Below are 7,688 nucleotides of genomic sequence, written 5' to 3'. Positions count from 1 at the left end.
GAAATACTAAAAAAAAAACGTAAACAAACTTTTCTTGTGTATTGATTTTTATTTATTTATAATTTAATAAAAGTAGTAATCAATAGTTAGTTATATGAAGTAAGATTGCTGTTACCTCTTATTACTTGCAAGCAATTACAGAGTAAGGAATTAATAAAGATTGCCTACCTACTTATTTCATCAGGTAATTAGTATTACATGCTTGGGAAAATCCGGGAATGGGGACGCTCTGGTATATTTGCTACGCAAGCGTATCGCACAGGAAATATTCCCGGGAAACGGTAGCTTCGTTCATCGGGAATCGTGGAAGCTCATCGTGGTGTAATGGTGATATTCCGTGATCTGAAATTTGAGAGTGAAACGTGTGATTAAAAATTCTAAATTCAGTATTTTAGATCTAAGAAAAAAGGACAATCAAAAAGTGTTATCATCAACATGGGCTTCCCGTTTCGCAATAACAATCAGCACTAAAAACTGAGGGAAAAGGTGAGTGGTCGCTCGCATCTACTTTGTTGCGTACCTGTTGCGCCAGTCTGCATGGATTATGAAGGTGGTCGGTTTTGTAGTAATAACAAATGATAAAAATAGCAACAGAAAAAGCATATACTCGTATAATAAAATAAACGAATTAAAATATTAATAAGTCATAGGAGTAGTTTTTTTCTCAATTTTGTAAAGTAAAATTTAAACATACTTAATTTCTAATTTTAGTTTGTAAGCTTGGTATATAGTAAAACAAATTTAGGATGTTGATACTATTATACGCAATTACCAAATGTGTAAAGTGAAAAGTACTTTAAAGACTATTAAAGTGGAATTTTGACTTTAGGTCCATATCTGTAAACAACACCTAATCAATACAATTTTTTAAATATGATATGGTTTTCGTTTATAATTTTTTCATCGAGAGATAGGACTTTTGGAGGATTAAAATTATTAAATATTAATGTCACCAAGAAATTGAAATCAAAAAGTGAAGTTGAAATCAACTCAAGGACTTGACAACTATCGTAATATAAAATTATGCGAAAATACAATCTTTATTTGTTTCTGTTTGCTAATTTTAACATTCTTATGAGTTATGAATCCAATCTTCCGCTACAAAATGCAATTTGTAACACTGGTTTTGGCCTGACTGCATACAATTGTTATTAGTTAGAAATTATTGTAGATCAACATGTTTTATCGAATTTGAGCTATTTTCAAGCGACTTGGATACAACATACGTCTTATGTCGTCAATTTAAAAAGCACTCAATAGAAAAAATAGTATAAAAAACACGTTTATACTCGTGCATTACAGACGACTACTCATCACAATGAGAGTGTTTGTAACACTTTGTTTTTGTAATATACAGGGATTTTTTTTTTAAATTTGGTCATAGTCCTATGTTTGGTTTAAAAAAGCACAGATAAATAGATAGAGTCTCAGTAGCGAGTTTACAATTTAGGAGCAAACGAAAAAAATGGTTTTATTTGAAATAAAGATGATGACAACACAAACAGAAAAATTACAGGCAAATATTAAATATTAAATACTTCACAGTAAGAAAAGATGATATAACAAAAATTTTGCTGAAAACCGTAATTTATAATAATAAACGGAACAGAAATTTTTGCTTCGCCTCATGTTTTTAACTTTTTTTGTAAACGCTATACATACGACTAAAGATAGAAAAGAAGTGTAAAGAACAAAGTTGTAGAGAATTAAATTTATTTTAAAAAAGTTCGTGACACTATAATATAGCCATTAAGACAACTACAGCTGTAAACTATAAAACTCGTATTGTCTTCAAGATTTTTTGCAACACTAATATTGAATCAGAAATTTTATTAAATTCAGAAATTATTATGAAGTAGTATGTCAAAATTGACAAAAAATATACATCAGCGTATTTTATAAATTCATAAGATACGTTTCTATTGCCGTCGTACTTTAAGATGAAGCGTATTTTAAGGGCAACGTAAGAGCTTAAGGTATTTAAAAATTCTGAAAAAAAAATATATATATATATAACTTTTTGATGGCTGTAGCAGCAATATACAGTATGCGCCAGAACTCGCGCCCCAAATAAAAATGCCATATAAAGTAGGATACCAGGAACATAGAAAAAATGTTAAAAAAATTGTATCTATAAAAATTTAAAAGATAAAATGAATTAAACTTTTCACTTTGACTCTATTTATTTCTGTTAAAAAAAGAATTTTCCAAGTTTTTTTTGCTACAAACAAGGAAGCTGTATCCTACAAGGAAGCTCTGTTTAATGTTATTTGTGGCTTTTATTGGCAAAATTTTTGTACCTTTACTAAATAATTGTAAAAAAACATGTACAAGATCATCAGTATCATTAAATAGACATAAAAAAATGTCAAATGTCAAAAAATAAATGTCAAAATTTTTTGACAGAATTTTTTAAAGATTTTTTCCATGTTCCGGTTATATTATCTTACTTGAAATTTTTTTCTGGGGCGCGAGTTTTGGCGCACCCTGAATATTAATTTAATTTTTTTTGTCAGTGCCGTTTAAAAATAATTTAAAAAAAACCTCTATTTTTGGTCATTTTATTTTTTTGTAAAAAAACTAGACGGAAGAATTTTTTGATTTATTTTTGGCGTATTGTAGATTACCTACTTATGTTACTGTTTTTTCATGCAATTTAAACAAACAAAAGTCAGGCAAAATTTAAAATAAGATTATAAAAATTTACAACTTCATCAGCAACATTTGAAAATACCAGGTGACTGTAAAATATTGTAATTTTTGTCGGCGACAGAGTCGTCGTCTATAATATTATGATTTAACTACTTTGTAGTAAATTAATGTTGGCAATAGATTTTTTTTGTTAAAATCATTTAAAATAGTAATAGGAAAGTTAGAAGTAAGGTAACTGGTGAACAGTAATATTATTAAGAATTTTACGGGTACCAGGTGAATAAAAATATACCGGGTGTCCCAGGCAGGCTTGGATATAGGAAATTAACATGGAAAATTAGTTTTAATTTTTTTCCGGCTGCAGGAGTAACAGAAATCAAAATCTGACTGATGAAGTTTGTAGTGCTTGAAGAGGGCTATCTTATCGATATTTTTGTCGATTCTCCAATTAACTCCATATGGGCGAAAACGACCGTCGAAAAATCGAAATTTGAATTTGCCGGGTTAGCGTTACTAAGAAACGAACTATCAAGTCATTGTTGCCAAAGGAGAATTTGTCACAATTTGACTTGATAGTTCGTTTCTTGGTAACGCTAACCCGGCAATCCACAAAATCCACAAAAATATCAATAAGATAGTCCTTTTCGAGCACTACAAGCTCCATTAGTCAGATTTTAATTTTTTTACTCCTGCAGTCGGAAAAAATAAAAACTAATTTCCCATGTTAATTTCCTATATCCAAACCTGCCTGGGACACCCGGTATATTTTTTTGGAAAAACTAATTCATGAATAAATAAAGTAAGTATGTATTATAAAAATGTAAGGTTTTTTAAAATAAAATTTTTAGAATTTTTTTTATAAAACCTTTTTTTTATAAAGGCTACAATTTAAGAATTACAACTATGTACTTTTTATTCAAAAAAAATATATGTTTTTTTGGCAAAATGGCAAAACTCAATAACAAAACAAAATTTCATTTTTAAAACACGATCACATTTTTTATAGTACTTTAATTTTTATTAATCATTATTTTCTTGGGGTAATTAATTAAAAAAAAAAACGCTTAGTTCCATACTTTTTATTCACCCTGTAAAGTAGTAAGATGTAAATATATAAATGTATTTTTGCTGCTTTGCTTTTTTATTTCATGTGATGACCATAAAAAGAGTCTAAACATGCACTAATTTTGTTAAGTTTTAAAAGAACAAAATCTTTTGAATTTTCTAAAGAACGAATTTTGCTACTTTTTTGTGAAAAGAAAAAGTTTTGAATTTTTGGGTCTAGTAGATATCAAACGAACAAGTTTTGATTGTTTGGCCTTTTTAGTTTGCTACATTTTTAATTTTACAGATCGAAAGAGCGCAAAAACCTTTAAAGAATCCACTGCTAATTTTTTTTTTAATTAAAACGAGTTTTGGAATTCACCACTGAATTCGGGCATACTTACTATACCTTTAGTTTAGTTTTATGATAAAGTAAATTTAATGCATCTCTTTGATAAACAATAGCTTTTACGATATGTTCAATGTTTATCTGTGTTATTAGTAAAGGCTGCTTGCCAGTACTTGGTTAGAAAGTGTGTTCTGTGTAGTGCATTTAATAAGTAACCTGCTATGTATGTCCTTCACTTTATCAAGTATTTAATTTCTATTTATCTTTTTCTCAAAACTTTATTCTTTAGTAGCGATTGTTGTTAGCAGTTTTAGTCTGTTTGCACAGTGAGCTAATTTGTATGTACCTCTTTAAAAATTACTCATACTAGGTGAACAGGCAATATGAGAACAAACATTTTTTGCTTGCTTAAACTATTTATTTCTTGTTTTTTTAATTATTGGATGAATGATAAAGTATTACGAAAATGTGACATTTCTTAGGAATACAATTTTTTTGTTTTTTTTTTTTGTATTTGAATTTACAATCTAAAGATTACAACAATCTCCATTTTAGTTTTATCAATTTTTTCTTTACATAAGTTGCCATTTAAAAAAATTACATAATTTAAAAAGAAAATCAAAATTTCATTTTCAAAACACGATCACATTAAATGTGATAACAAATTTTGTTATATCACTTAATAATAATTACAAATTTTTATTAATTATTATTTTCTGAAGGCTTAGTTCTACACTTTTTGTTCAGCCTGTATGTTTTGCAAATGCATAGTCAAATAGTTATTTGTTCGATGAGTTTGAGTGTAAATCGTACGCTTTATATCACGAGTGGATTTTTAAACCACAAGTGTTAACGAGTGGTTTATCATCCAGGAGGTGGAATAAATGAACCGATTTACACGAATACGAGTTGAATACAACATTTTATTCTCCAAATTAGACTCAACAAGTCTTAAACTTGCTTTAAATCTGTTAAAAATAATCTGACGTTTCGTATTGAGAAATGCAAAACTTCCTTACACAGAAGACAAACCGTAAATTTTGTCAGTGTCTAAAAAAACTGAGTTATAGCTGTTTATTAATGATCATTTTCAAAAAATCATACTAGCCTTGCAATTTCACAGTTGACAATTTTGAAAATTCTAGAAAACTTTTCGAAACTTTGGTTATCGATTGTAAAAAAAATATTCACTTATCGCAAAGGGTTGAAAAGCTGTGATGTTTTAAATAAACCTCTGCAAACGAAAATTTCGACCAAAAAATTGACATACCAGGTGAATAAAAAGTATGGAACCAAGCGGTTTTTTTCGTAAATTAAGCACTTTACGAAAAAAATTATTAGTGTAGCGTAAAGTACAATTAAAATGTGACCATTTATCAAGAATAACATTTTTCGAAATTTTTTTTAGTTTTCGAGTTCTGGAAATTTTTTTTTTTTTTAAATGGCAACCCACCATGGTAATTTTTTTAATTAAAGATTATGATCTAAAAATGACCTCTAATTAAATAAAATTGTTTTTTAGCCAGTGCTTTTTTTTAATTAATTGTTAAAGTTGCGTTCCGAGCTCATCACGAAGATTTTCCGAACTTAACCGAAGTGGTTGTTTCATGCTTTTCATCATGGGAGAGCGCTGATTTCTATGCAGGTGCTTTGGGGTGGTTTCGAATGGACTAAAAATAGAAGAAAATGATTTGTTTTTACATTTTTTGATCCATCCGGAACCACCCCAAAGCACCTGCACCAAAAACCGGGCTCTCCAACGACCAAAGTCATGAACGACTCTCTCGTTCAAGTTCGGAAAATCTTCGTGATGGGCTCGGAACGCAACTTTAACAATTTATTAAAAAAAAGTACTGATTAGAAAACAATTCTGTTTAATTAGAGGTCATTTTTAGATCATAATCTTTAATTAAAAAAATTACCATAGTGGGTTGCCATTAAAAAAAAAATTCCAAACTCGAAAACTAAAAGAAATTTCTAAAAATGTTATTCTTGATAAATGGTCACATTTTAATTGGACTTTACGCTACACTAATTATTTTTTTTGTAAAGTGCTTAGTTTACGAAAGAAACGCTTGGTTCCATACTTTTTATTCACCTTGTATATCAAAAACTATGACAGATAAGTACTAACAATTAGGTACATTTTACTCAGTGTAAAGAGGAGAATTCAAAAATGCAATAAAAATATGTGGTTACCATTTAAAATTTCAAAGTTGGCGCCAATTTCTCGTAGTTCCGGAAGTTCAGCCATTTTGAAAACAATTTAGTTGAACTCAGACTGGTCGATTTGGGTTGTGTACAAAATTTCAAATTCGTATCTGCATTAGAAGTTAATAGTTATTTATGGTAAGAGTGTGTTAGGTAGCGTTTTATCCAAGCAAGAATGTTTTTTTTAAATGGATAAAACGCGACTAACACACGACTGCAATATAACATTTTATCCACTATCACAGGCCCAAATTATTCCAAACTTAATTAAAAATTAAACTGACATTTAAACGTCACGCCAAATGTGATTTCGGTTAAACGTAGTAAGCTGTTATGCGGTGCGCTGGTTACTAACAGTGAAATAAAGTTACTTTATTCCACTAGTGGATAAACTGATAGTTGATACGTATCTAAAGTGTGGATTAAAGTCTTTTTATAGGGTGATTGTGGATAAAAAGTTTTTAATGTATGCCCTAAAAGAATCACCTTGTATACGATAATACCAGTTTTAGATGTGGGAATAGAAAAAAATATTTACATAATATGTGAATAATTGTATACAGAGCTATAATTTGCCTGACGATCTGGCGATGCAATCCAAAAAACAATTTTATTTACGCCTTTGATCCAATTTAAATTAAGACTTGCAAGTTGAATCCAAGTTATCAGCGCAAAGAACGATCATTAGTACCAATACAAAAAGTATGAAAGAATGAAACATTAAAGGTAGGCAAACAGTTTTTATAAGTTTTTATAAATCAAAAATTGCTTGTCAAAGCACTGTCAGAGCCAACATAAGGAAACTTGGATTGCAAATGCAAATCGTAATTAAATTTAGATCAAGACGTAAATGAAATTTGTTTTTTGAGTTGCATCGCTAGAACGTCGGGCTCATTATCTTATCTGAATCTCTCTGTATATTATATACAATTTTTCTGAACTGCTACAAGCTAGATTAGATTATTTTATTTTGGATTCTGAAATGTAGGTACTTTAAACAAACTTTGTAGTATATACAGGGCTTTCATTTCAAAAGGAGCCAGTCTCAATAACTTTTGACATTGAGTAAATAAATTTTCCAGCAAAAACAGGTCGATTAGGATCGCGAGGGGGAAGTTCAAAACCAACATTAGTTACATTGTAAGTTTCATCCTAGTCGCTAGCCACCAATACTTTGAAATTTTAAATGGCACCCCGTACTTTTTAAAACGTTTTTGGAAGGAGAAAAAGTCAGCGTACCTAAATGTCAAAAAAAAAATTTTTGGCGATTTGTTTTTCAGTTAGGGGTGGTTTAATTCTTGAAATTTTTAGTCCAAGTAGCCTTTGATTCAACTTAATTTAAGTTAAATAAAAAATATGTCAATTTGGGTTGCGATGGGAGAATTCAAAACCAACATAAAATACATTTTGGAATTCATCTTTTAGTCGCTAG

At 29.3% G+C, this 7,688-nt stretch overlaps 1 protein-coding gene across 2 annotated transcripts in view; it reads left to right on the top strand.

The window, feature by feature from the left end:
* Window positions 1-285: 285 nt before the first annotated feature.
* The window catches only part of LOC123015472 (potassium voltage-gated channel subfamily H member 8), a 34,928-nt gene continuing 27,525 nt past the window's right edge, over window positions 286-7,688 (top strand). For both annotated transcript variants that reach the window (XM_044415210.1, XM_044415209.1), the window contains exon 1: window positions 286-486. The gene's annotated coding sequence lies outside the window, so the exon portion shown is untranslated. The remainder of the gene's footprint in view (window positions 487-7,688) is intronic.

This window comes from Tribolium madens, unplaced genomic scaffold (genome assembly GCF_015345945.1).
Source record: "Tribolium madens isolate multiple individuals breed KSU strain unplaced genomic scaffold, Tmad_KSU_1.1 Scaffold_19;HRSCAF=116;Tcas5.2_LG9, whole genome shotgun sequence".
NCBI classification, from domain to species: domain Eukaryota; kingdom Metazoa; phylum Arthropoda; class Insecta; order Coleoptera; family Tenebrionidae; genus Tribolium; species Tribolium madens.
This window is presented reverse-complemented; position numbering and strand designations above follow the sequence as displayed.